General features: G+C 40.6%; 1 pseudogene across 1 annotated transcript in view; it reads left to right on the forward strand.

Annotated features, from left to right (window-relative positions):
* LOC103274044 overlaps positions 1–9,007 on the forward strand; it is a 27,069-nt pseudogene extending 18,062 nt beyond the window's left edge. The window contains exon 5 of the transcript XR_002482734.1: positions 7,831–9,007. The product of XR_002482734.1 is annotated as a nucleophosmin-like (transcript). The remainder of the gene's footprint in view (positions 1–7,830) is intronic.
* Positions 9,008–12,574: the final 3,567 nt, after the last annotated feature.

Raw genomic sequence — 12,574 nt, forward strand, 5'->3', positions numbered from 1 at the left:
CGCCTTTGGGAGGCTGAGGTGAGTGGATTGCCTGAGCCCGCGGGTTCAAGACCCGCCTGGGCAGCGAGACCTCATCTCTACAATAAATCAAAAATCAGCAGGGCGTGGTAGCACGCGCCTGTAATTCTGGCTACTTGGAAGGCTGAGGTGGAAGGATCGCCAGAGCATAGTGGGTCGAGGCTGCGGTGGCCGGGAGTGGCCACTGCACTCCGGTCTGGGCAACGGAGTGAAACTCCAACTCAAAAAAAAAAAAAAAGTATTTAGCCCCATTTCTAAGAGTTTTATAACAGTACACTACAAGGCCCATGTGAAAATTGTATGGTAAATATTATGGTGACAGTAGAGTTTTATATTAACTTCCACAGCTTCTGAAATGTGTGGAACATTCTATACTCTTTGCTTAACTGAGTTATTCTCTAGGGCCACATTGCTAGTGGGGTAGGGAAGTTATTGCAGCATCTAGACGCAAGCCTTGGAGGACAATACCCTCACCTTGCTTTGCTTCCATGTGGAACATCAATGTTCTTATTTCCCAAAGCATCACAGTGAATATGAGGAGGACCCCAAAAACCCTGAGATTGTCTTTGGGAGGGCGGGACCCTTGTAATATAAGACTTCTCCAGCTAGGTAAGTGTTCTAGGTATCAGTGTACCAGCTAGCATTGGGAAAGACTGCATTTGGCTCCAGGGGATTTTTTTTTTTTTTGGAGATCCTTCGTGTTTGTCCATTTCATGATGCGCCATTTACAAGCGCACCTGCCTACACCATGTGCTGAGTATTCAGCAGCTTTTCACCAAAAAAAACCGGCATGACCCTGTGCCACACCCTCCCTATTCACCCAATGATGCCCCAAGCAACTTTTTGTTTGTTTCCCCAGATGAAAAAAATCCTCAAAGGGAAGTTTTGCTGTTGTGAAAGAGGTGAAACAACAACAACAACAACAAAAAACGACAGAAGCACTAAAAAGCATCAAAATTGATGAGGGCAGAAACTTTTGAGCAGTGGAAAAAAACATCTTGATAGGTGTATTGCCTCAAACGGAGAGTATTTTGCAGGTGACTGAAGTTTAAACAAGTAAGAATAAACACACTTTTAAAAAAATAAATAAATTCCATTGGTTTTTTTGGTTTTTTTGGTCCCCCCTCATATTAATGCTTCTGAACTCTTGAGATCTATCAACAACATTCTCTTTGCTTATCCGACCTCAACTAGGTATAGTGCATGTGAAAACTATACCTAGTTATTCCCTACTACAAGTCCATAGTTTGCACAGACCTGTCACGGCAGACCCTCACATACGTGCTGAAAGAGTACATCTTTAATACAACGGTTGTGGTCAAATACTGATAGTTCTTTTTTTTCTTAAAGAAGAGCACCAGACACGGTGGCTCATGCCTATAGTCCCAGCACTTTGGGAGGCCAAGGTGAGAGGATTGCCTGAGTCCACGGGTTTGAGACCACCCAGGGCAACTTGGTGAGATCTCGTCTCCATAAAAAATTTTAAAAAGTAGCCAGGCATGGTGGCATGTGCCTGTAGTTCCAGCTACTTGGAAGACTGAGGCGGAAGGATCTTAGATTTTACTATCTGTTGTTCAAATGTTGCTCCTAAATTCACTTAACAAATGATCAGACCCCTAGTTTGTGCCAGGCAGGCCCCTGAGCTGAGCTACTGAATTGTCACATTGACTTCTCACCCGTTAAACCACATAGGGAGAAGTTTCCATCATTTCATGCCTTCCAGACAATACTCATGTCCTTCTGTGAAATCTCTCATGTTCTTCCTTTCTCATGCCCCTATTTACTGAGATCTCTGGGGTGGTCGCCCAACTCTTCCCCATGGCTCAGGGGTCCCTCACATCATTAGAATCGCTGAAATATTCTTCCTAAAGGAATTGTTTGATCATGTCATTCTCCTCCAAGAAGTTCAGTGATTTAGCAGGGCTTCTCACACACTGTTAACTCCAAGGCCTAGCACCCAAGGTCTCTCAGAGTATGACCCTGACCCACACTTTCTGCCTGGTCTCCTTCATACTCTCACACAAAAACAGGCAGTTTTGCAATAAGTACTCCCCCAAAGCCCCAGAGCACTTACATATTATCCTTTGTTTCGATCCGATATATGATCCCAGTGTCTCCAATTTTAAAACTTCTACCTGTTCTTTAAAGTCCAACATCATCTCCTAGATGTTACACAAACAAATAAACAAAAATAAATTTTTTTTTGAGTTGGATCTCACTCTGTTGTGTAGGCTAGAGTGCAGGGGAATGATCACAGCTTACCACAGCCTTGATCTCTTTCTGCCTCAGCCTCCCAAGTAGCTGGGACTACAGTGTGTGCCATCACACCTGGCTACTTTTTTTTTTTGACTTTTTGTAGAGATAAGGTCTTGCTGTAACAAAAATAATTTTTTTTTTTTTTGAGTTGGAGTCTCACTCTGTCACCCAGCCTGGAGTGCAGTGGTATGCTTATGGCCATTGCAGACTAGATCTGCTGGGCTTAGCCAATCCTTCCAACTCAGCCTTCCAAGTAGCTGGAACTACTACCACGCCCAGCTAATTTTTTGATTTATTGCAGAGATGAGGCCTCGCCAAGTTGCACAGGCTGGTCTCAAATGCCTGGGCTCAGGCAATCCTCTCACCTTGGCCTCCCAAAGTGCTGGGATTAAAGGCTTGAGCCAAAAATAATTTTTTTTTTTTTTTGAGTTGGAGTCTCACTCTGTTGTTCAGGCTGGAGTGCGATGGCACACTCACAGCCACCCCAGCATCGACCTGCTGTACTCTGGTGATCCTTCCGCCTCAGCCTTTCAAGTAGCCAGAAATACAGGTGTGCACTACCATACCTGGCTAATTTTTTTTTTCATTGTAGAGACGAGGTCTCACCAAGTTGACCAGGCTGGTCTCGAACCTGTGGCCTCAGGCAATCCACTTGCCTCGGCCTCCCAAAGTGCTGAGATTGCAGGCTTGAGCCACCATGCTTGGCTAAAAATAATTTTAAAAGCTGGAATGAATGGGTTTGTGGTGCTCAAAATTCTCATTTTAACAAATGAGAAAAATGAGGTTTAGAAAAGTTAAGTAAGTTGCCCAAGGCTACCTTCTTCACTAAGACCTGACCAAAAAAGAAAAGAAAAATTGCCCAAGGTCAAAAAACTAAGAAATGGCAGTTGATTCCAGATCTTCTCATCTAGAATTATCTCTTCCACATGCTAAAGCCTCATCTTCTCTGCTTCCCTTCCCTTTACTGTACAAACTGGTACACTGGTTTGTATTTATTGTGTATCACATATCACTTATCATTTGACCCATTAATTGTATAACACAGGGCCCCCTAATCCGTCATAGAGATGAATGAATGATGATTGGCCTCCTCTCCCACAAAGACCTAGTTCTTTCTCTTTACTGACACAACATTTTGGCACTAATCTCACCACAAGAGGCTCATTCAAGGGCTACTATGTATCACACTCATGATAGCTAGTGTTTCTGGAGCATTGACTTGGCATAATGCTAAACACCTGAGAGGTATCATGTCCTTATAGTCCCAGAACCTTTCTATGAGGTAGGTGCCATCATCCTCATTTGTGGATGATATCAATGTCTGCCGAATAGGGTTTGTGAGGAATAATAATAGCGACAATAATAGCTAACGCTTACATTTATTATTCGCCAGCCTTTGTTGTGAGCACCTTGCAAAAATGTTATTAACGCCTTTATCCTCAAAACAACCCTATGAGATAGATACTATGTTATCTCCATTCTATAGACAAGGAAACTGAAGTATCAAGTGTTAAGTGACTTCTAAATTCACACAGCAAGTATGCCGATGCCTCTACAATGCTTGTTAGCATGGTATCTAGCACATTTTATATATTCAGTAAATATAATCAATTCTTTCTCTTTTTTTCTTTTTTGAGTTGGGGGTCTCACTCTGTTGTCCATACTGGAGTGCAGTGGCACAATCATGGCTCACTGCAGCCTCAGCCTCCTGGGCTCAGGTGCTCCTTCTACGTTAGCCTCCCAAGTGGCTAGGACTACAGCAGGCACACACCACCACTCCTGACTGGTTTTTTGTAGAGACAAGGTCCTGCTATGTTGCCTAAGCTGGTCTCAAACTACTGGACTCAAGCAATCCTCCCACCTCAGCCACTCAGAGTGCTGGGATTACAGGTATGAGCCACCGTGCCTGGCCACCCTTTTCACTGAACATTTATAGTTCTGTGCTGAAAATTCAATTTCTGCCTCCAAGTCAGGCATTTTAGGTAGACTCACACCAACAGAATATTAGTGGATTAGTCTATTTTTTAAAGTTTTAATGACTACGTGATTTCCTGAAAAAAATCTTCAACAGTTTTGCTTCCGGTAGCAATTTCTTTTCACTAAGACTTCATCCATCAACAAGTGTTCCATATTGACAGATTGGCTTTGGTTACATTTAATACAAAACCTAAGTAAACAGTGGCTTCAGCAAGACAGGCATTTACTGAATCTCTTGTCAAATGAAGGCCAGAAAAAATAATTCCAGGAATGGCAAGGGTGCTAGGGCCAAGATCTTTGTTTCCCTTTGCCTCTCCCTTGTTGATTATAAAAATGACTGCTCAGCTCCAGGTGTCATGTCTGCATTCCAGACAGGAAAAAGAAATGGGCAAAGACAAGAATCTGAAGTGAAGTCCCTTTAAGGAAGACACCACTTACCACCATGTCCTGTGATAGGCCATCAATGCTGCTACAGCATTCGCCTACATCTCATTGCTGAGAACTCTCTGAAGGTCTCTCCTATTTGCAAGGATGGCTAGGAAATATCTTTTTGTTTTTAATCTAGGCATACTGTCACTGCAACAAAATGAGGAAGTGAGGAGGAAGGTGACAGCACCATGCAGTAGTGTGCTCCAAATGGCTAGTGTCGGCTTGTGAGAGCTGACGGTTCAATTTTGAGGGTTTTTTTGCAAGCTTGTTAAATGCATTGGGAGCTTGACATTGGCCAAGGCAGGAGTAGTGACACCACAGAAACTGACAAATACCAAAAATTAAGGCCCTGCCGCCTGTTGTGGAGAGCCAGGTGTTAAACTTTTACTAACACACCACTGAATGTTGGGTAGATAACTTGAAGTACCTGCTACTGAAGGCTTTTTATTTCATTGTATTAAATTCATCGATTCTTTCTTTTTCTTTCTTTCTTTCTTTTGTACTAATCTTATTTATTTATTTATTTATTTATTTATTTATTTATTGAGTTGGAGTCTCACTCTATCACCCAGGCTGTAGTGCAATGGCACACTCACAGCCACCCCAGAATCACCTTGCTGGGCTCAGGCTGGAACTACAGGTGCGCTACACGCCTGGCTAATTTTTTCATTTATTGTGGAGATGAGGTCTCGCCAAGTTGCCCAGGCTGGTCTCAAACCCACGGGCTCAGGCCACCCACTTGCCTCAGTCTCCCAAAGAGCTGGGATTACAGGCTGAGTCACTGAGCCCGGCCCATCGGTTATTTCTGATTGTAGTGGTTAAGACCCATTGACACTTAGTCATCTTTTGAAGTATTCGGTGTACAAAAAATAATCCCCTTCTTTTTATTCCATAAAGGCGTTAGGAGTACCTATTTATATTGATTTCTTTTTTTTTCTTTCTGCAGAGAATGCACAAAGTGTTCTTTTGTAGTAAGTTAGGAGAGTCGGAAAATGATTGTAAATTTCTGTTCACGACATTTGAGAGATTTTATTTGAAAATATTCTGTTCTGGTGAGATTCAGACATGTTCAGAAATAGCCTCTCAATTCTGTATTTGAGGTAATTTTCATTTCAAGTGGTTGCTAAGACAATCTGCTTTTCTAAGGTATAATTTTACTGAGGTATAAAAATATGCCTTAAAATATTTTCTTCTCTTAAAATTTAATTATGAAAAAAAGAGTAAAATGAAATGTTGTCTCCTCCTGGTTATAAAAAAGGGTCAATGGTTTTTCATGGTTAAAAAGGAGGGAAACTTTCTAGACAGGTCTTTTCCCCTTTTCTTTTGAATACAAACAGGTACAAACACTGCACTGACAAGGACAAATAATACCTTCCCTCTAGCTTGAAAGGAGCAATAAAAAGAATGAGTTCAGGACCTGAGCCAGAAACTGAGAAGTAAGCCGCAAGGGTTTGTGAACATGAACCTGCTGAAGGGGTTTTGCCTCCAAGATAGTATTTAAGAGCTGGGTGTGGTGGCTCATGCCTATAATCCCAATGCTTCAGGAGGCCAAGATTGGGAGGATTGCCTGAACCCAGACTGGGCAACATAGGGAGATTCTGTCTTATTTCAAATCAAAGAGTTAAAAAAAAAAAAAAAAAAAAAAAGATAGTATGTATGGTATTTAGAAATGAGCACTGGAAACAGTCATGTGTCCATTAGAGTTGCTACATGTACCTTAGAAGTTTCTTTTTTTTTGAGTCAGAGTCTCACTTTGTTGCCCAGGCTGGAGTGCAGTGGCATGCTGCTCATGCCTACTGCAACCTCAACCATCAGGGCTCAGGCGATCCTGCCATCTCAGCCTTCCAACTGGAACTACAGGCTTGTGCCACCATGCCCAGGTAATTTTTTAATTTATTGTAGAGATGAGGTCTCGCCTTCTTGCCCAGGCTGGTCTCGAATCTGTGGACTCGGGCAATCCTCTTGCCTCCGCCTCCCAAAGTGCTGGGATTACAGGTGTGAGCCACTGCACCCGACTTCTATCTACTTATAAAGCAAAGGTTATTTTTTAAAAAAGGAATCAAAGAATAGAAACTTAAAATGAAACAAATGCCAGTCAAATGTCAACCTGTCAGTCAAGCCTGAGACACAGAGAGGAATTAGTTCAAATGATTTTAAAAATACAATAATCTGACAGTAAATATTTTGGGGGGATAGAATCTAAGGAAAAAAAGAATAAAAAAAAAAAGAAAAATGATTTTCAGGAGTCATGTTATTAATAATATCTGGCATTTGACATTTGAAATTATTATACAAATGTGCAGTCATGTGCCACATAATGACATTTCAGTGAGTGAAGAACCACACATATAACAGTAACTCCACATAAGATTATAATGGAGCTGAAAAATTCCTGTCACCTAGTAACACTGTTGCCATCCTATGTCATAGTGGTAATGCATTACTCACATGTTTGTGGTGATGCTGGTGTTAACTGACTATGCTGCCTGTTGTATAAAAGTATACCACATGCAATTATGCACAGTATAATAATACTTGATAATAAAAGACTATGTTATGAGTTTATATATTGACTATACTATACTTTTATCATTATTGTAGAGTGTACTCCTTCTACTTATTAAAAAAAAAAAAAAACCAAACAGTAGCTGTAAAACAGCCTCAGGCAGGTCCTTCAGGAGGTAGTCCTCAAGAAGGCATTGTCATCATAGGAGATGACAGCTCTCTGCGTGTTACCATGCCTAAAGACTTTCCAGTGGGACAAGATGTGAGAGTAGAAGGCAGTGATATTGATGATTCTTACCCTGTGTAGGTCTAGGCCAATGTGTGTGTTTGTGCTTTGGCTTTTACCAAAAATAAGTTTAAAAATAAAAATAAACATTTTTTAAATAGAAAAGAGCTTACAGAATAAGAATATAAAGAAAGAGAATATTTGTGTACGGCTGTACAATGTGTTTGTGTTTTATGCTGTTATTACAAATGGATCAAATAGTAAAAGAAAATGGTAAGTTTATAAAGTAAAGATGTCACAGTAAGCTAAAGTTAGGTTATTATTGAAAAAATATATTTCCCCTGGTGTGATTCTGTCCTGAGCAGCTGTTCTTCAGAGCAATAGTAGTTTGCCTCCGTTCACCTTCTCTCCCACCTAAGTGCGTGCCACCACCCCACGGAAGATTCAATGGACATGGATGTGAGCCCCCTGAGGCCCCAGAACTATCTTTTCAGTGGTGAACTAAAGGCCGGCAAAGATGATCACTTTAAGGTGGATAATGATGACAATGAGCACCAGTTTTCTTGAAGAACAGTCAGTTTAGGGGCTGGTGCAAAGGATGAATTGCACATTGTTGAAGCAGAGGCAATGAATTATGAAGGCAGCCCAATAAAAGTAACACTGGCAACTTTGAAAATGTCTGTGCAGCCAACAGTTTCCCTGGGGGGCTTTGAAATAACATCACCCGTGGTCTTATGGTTGAAGTGTGGTTCAGAGCCTGTGCATATTAGTGGACAGCACTTAGTAGCTGTGGAAGAAGATGCAGAGTCAGAAGATGAAGAGGATGAGAATGTAAAACTCTTAAGTATATCTGGAAAGAAATCTGCTCCTGGAGGTGGTGGCAAGTTTCCTCAAATAAAAGTAAAGCTTGCTGCTGATGAATTTGATGATGATGATTTTGATGATGAGGAAACTGAAGAAAAAACTCCAGTGAAGAAATCTATATGAGATACTCCAGTCAAAAATGCACAAAAATCAAACCAGAATGGAAAAGACTCAAAACCATCAACACCAAGATCAAAAGGTCAAAAATCCATCAAAAAACAGGAAAAAACTCTGAAAACACCAAAAGGACCTAGCTCTGTAGAAGACATTAAGGCAAAAATGCAAGCAAGTATAGAAAAAGGTGGTTCTCTTCCCAAGGTGGAAGCCAAGTTCATCAATTACGTGAAGAATTGCTTTCGGATGCCTGACCAGGAGACAATTCAAGATCTCTGGCAGTAGAGGAAATCTCCTTAAGAAAATAGTTTAAACAGTTTGTTAAAAGTTTTCCATCTTATTTCATTTCTGTAACAGTTAATATCTGGCTGTCCTTTTTATAATGCAGAGTGAGAACTTTCCCCATCATGTTTGATAAATGTTGTCCAGGTTCCATTGCCAAGAATGTGTTGTCCAAAATGCCTGTTTAGTTTTTAAAGATGGAACTTCACCCTTTGCTTGGTTTTAAGTATGTCTGGAATGTTATGATAGGGCATAGTAGTAGTGGTGGTCAGACATGGAAATGGTGGGGAGACAAAAATATGCACGTGAAATAAACTCAGTATTTTAATAAAGTAAAAAAAAGGAAAAATATATTTTATAAATTCAGTGTAGCCTAAGGGTACAGTGTTTATAAAGTCTACAGTACTAAACAGTAATGTCCTAGGCGTTCACATTCACTCTCCACTTACTCACTGACTTATCCAGAGAAACTTCCTGACTTGCAAGCTATGTTCACAAGTGCTCTCCACAGGTGTACCATTTTAAAAATCTTTCATATTATATTTTTACTGCACCTTTTCTATGTTTAGACATGCTTAGATATAGATAATTATCATGGTGTTACAATTTTCTATGAAATTTAGTACAGGAATACTCTGTGCAGGTTTGTAGCCTTGAAGCAATATGCTCTACCATATTGTCTAAGTGTGTAGTAGGCTATACCATCTAGGTGGGTGTATACTCTGTGATGTTCACACAATGAAGACACTGCCTAAAAATGCATTTCTCAGAATGTATCTCATCATTAGCAACACATGACTGTATAACAAGTAGGAACGATTTTAACATTGTTATAAACCAAGATTTTCAGCACAAGAGAAAAGCAATACAAGTACAAATTTAAATAATTTAAAACTATTTTAATCTTAATTTTTAACTGAGAATATCAGTATGAACTCATGATATACTTTGTTTAAAAATACAAATTCCCAGCCGGGCTTGGTGGCTCAGCCTGTAATCCCAGCACTTTGGGAGGCTGAGGCAAATGGATTGCCTGAGCCTGTGGGTTCAAAACCAACTGGGCAACTTGGCAAGACCTTGTCTCTACAATAAGTCAAGAATTAGTCAGGTGTGGTAGCATGTGCCTGTAGTTCCAGCTACTTGGAAGGTTGAGGCAGAATGATCACTGGAGCCCAGTCAGTTGATGCTGGGGTGACCATGCCACTGCACTCCAACCTGGGCAACAGAGTAAGACTCCAACTCAAAAAAAACCCAAAGGAAATACAAATTCCCTGTCTTTATTGATGAAAATGTTCCAAAAACAATTACCAATGCAATAGCAATGAGCACCTTTCACACCAAGATTGTGGTCTCTAAATATCATTGCCTGTTAAAGTAAACTAGTACTTTTTGAATAAATAACTGATTTGTATCTGGAACAATAAATGCATAAGATGACTATTGATCATCTTGTCAAACCCAGCTAATTTTTAAAATTTTTTGTAGGACAAAAGATATGAATAGGCATTTCTCAAAAGAAGACATATGAGCAGCCAACAGATACATGAAAAAATGCTCAACTTCACTAGTCATCAAAGAAACGCAAATTAAAACCACACTGAGATACTACCTAATGCCAGTCAGGATGGCCATCATCAATAACTCAAAAAACAACAGATGCTGGAGAGGATGCAGGGAAAAGGGAGCACTTCTACACTGTTGGTTGGAGTTTAAATTAATACAACCTCTGTGGAAGACAGTTTGATGATTTCTAAAAGGTCTAAAAAGTGACCTTCCATAAGACCCTGCAATCCCTCTCCTGGAAATATAACCAGAGGAACTCAAAATCACTCTATGAAAAAGATACATGCACACGCATGTTTATTGCAGCTTTGTTCACAATAGCCAAAACATGGAACCAACAATGCTGCCCATGAAAAGAAGACAGGATTAAAAAGTGTGGTGCATATACATGATGGAATATTACACAGTCAAAAAGAAGGACAAAATTATGAACTCTGCAGCAACTTGGATAGACTTAGAGTCTATAATACTGAGTGATCTATCACAGAAACAAAGAATGGAGTATCACATGTCCTCACTAATAAATGGACCTTGAACAATTATTGTAGTACTATAAGAAAAGGATTGACAGTGGTGGGAAATTCCTGGGTGGGGGCCGGGTGGGATTGGCAGTAGTGAGATTCTGCTGGGGGAGGGGAGGTACACCTCATCTACAAGGGTATGTGCATAATGAACATTTCTGTACTTACCCCTGAATTGTACCCCCACATCTCTGAAATTAAAAAAAAAGAGAGAGATTTTTTTTTTTTGGTAGAGACAAGTTCTTGCTATGTTATCTAGGCTGGTCTCAAACTTCCGGGCTCAGGTGATCCTCCTGCCTTGGCCTCCCAAATTGCTGGGATTACAGGCATGAGCCACCATGGCTGGTCATCTTCAATATTTTTTATAATACCATGTATGTAAATTTGCATACCTGTCATTGTCCACAGCACACTATAACAGAGGAATGTTTCAATGACTCTGGAGCTGTGAGGTTTGACAATTTGTGAACTCATCCTAGAAAAAGTGCTAATACTTCATTGCTGAATATCATTATGGTCACCTTCAAAGTACTTCCCTTGGGAAGCTATGTACCTACGCCAGTGCCCAGTTCTCCCATCAAAGCAGTTTTGGAACTCTTTTTCTGGACTGCCCATCAGAGCTGTCATCACAAGAATGTCAGAATTTGAATTAGAACAACAAACAAACATTAAATTTCTTGTTAAACTTGGCAAGAATGGAAGAGAAATTAGGGACATGTTAGTCTAAGTTTATGGCCATGAAGAAAACAGTAGTATACAAATGAATTTGACATTTTTCTGAGAGGAGAGAAAGCATCACTGATGAAGCAAGGTCAGGATAACCAGTAATGAGCAGAAGTGACAAAAACATTGCAAAAATTCATTGAAGTGTGTGTCAAAATTGTTGGCTAATACATAGCATAGCAGACTAAATAAACATCGATAGAGAAACAGTTAAGAAAATCTTAACTGAAAATCTTAGCATGAGAAAAGTGTGTGCAAAAATGGTCCTGAAGGAGCTCTTGGATCAAGACAATGCACCAGATCACACATCACTGTCTGTGAGGAAGTTTTTAGCCAGTCAACAAGTAACTGTATTGGAACACCCTACCTACTCACCTGATCTGACCCCCAATGACTTTTTTCTTTACCCAAAGATAAAGGAAATGTTGAAAGGAAGACATTTTGATGACATTCAGGACATCAAGGGTAATATGACAATGGTTCTGATGGTCATTCCAAAAAAAGAGCTTCTTTTTTTTTTTGAGTTGGAGTCTCACTCTGTCACCCAGACTGGTGTGTAGTGGCCGCTCCCAGCCACCGCATCCTCAACCTGCTGGGCTCCAGCGATCCTTCTGCCTCAGCCTTCCAAGTAGCTGGAACTGCAGGCATGTGCCACCACGCCCAGCTAATTTTTGATTTATTGTAGAGATGAGGTCTCACCAAGTTGCCCAGGTAGGTCTCAAACCCACGGGCTCAGGCAATTCACTCACCTCGGCCTCACGAAGTGCTGGAATTACAGGCTGAGCCACCGAGCCCGGCCCAAAAAAAGAGTTTCAAAATTGCTTTGATGTGTAGACTAGGTACTGGCATCACTGCACAGCTTTCCAAGGGGAGTACTTCAAGGTGACCATAGTGATATTCAGCAGTGAAATATGTAGCACTTTTTTAAGAATGACTTTGTAAACTTAATTGTCGAACCTCGTAGATTAGCCGTGTGAACTTGGGCAAGAAACACATTCTTTGCTTCTTCACCTATGAAATGGGTTCACAGTGCCCACATTGTAAGCTTGTCAGAGTGACATATATACAGCACTTCATATAGAGCAGGCTCTTGAGG

The sequence above is a fragment of the Carlito syrichta genome, unplaced genomic scaffold, assembly GCF_000164805.1.
Source record: "Carlito syrichta isolate Samal-C Ts95f unplaced genomic scaffold, Tarsius_syrichta-2.0.1 Scaffold314352, whole genome shotgun sequence".
In the NCBI taxonomy this organism is placed as follows: Eukaryota; Metazoa; Chordata; class Mammalia; order Primates; family Tarsiidae; genus Carlito; species Carlito syrichta.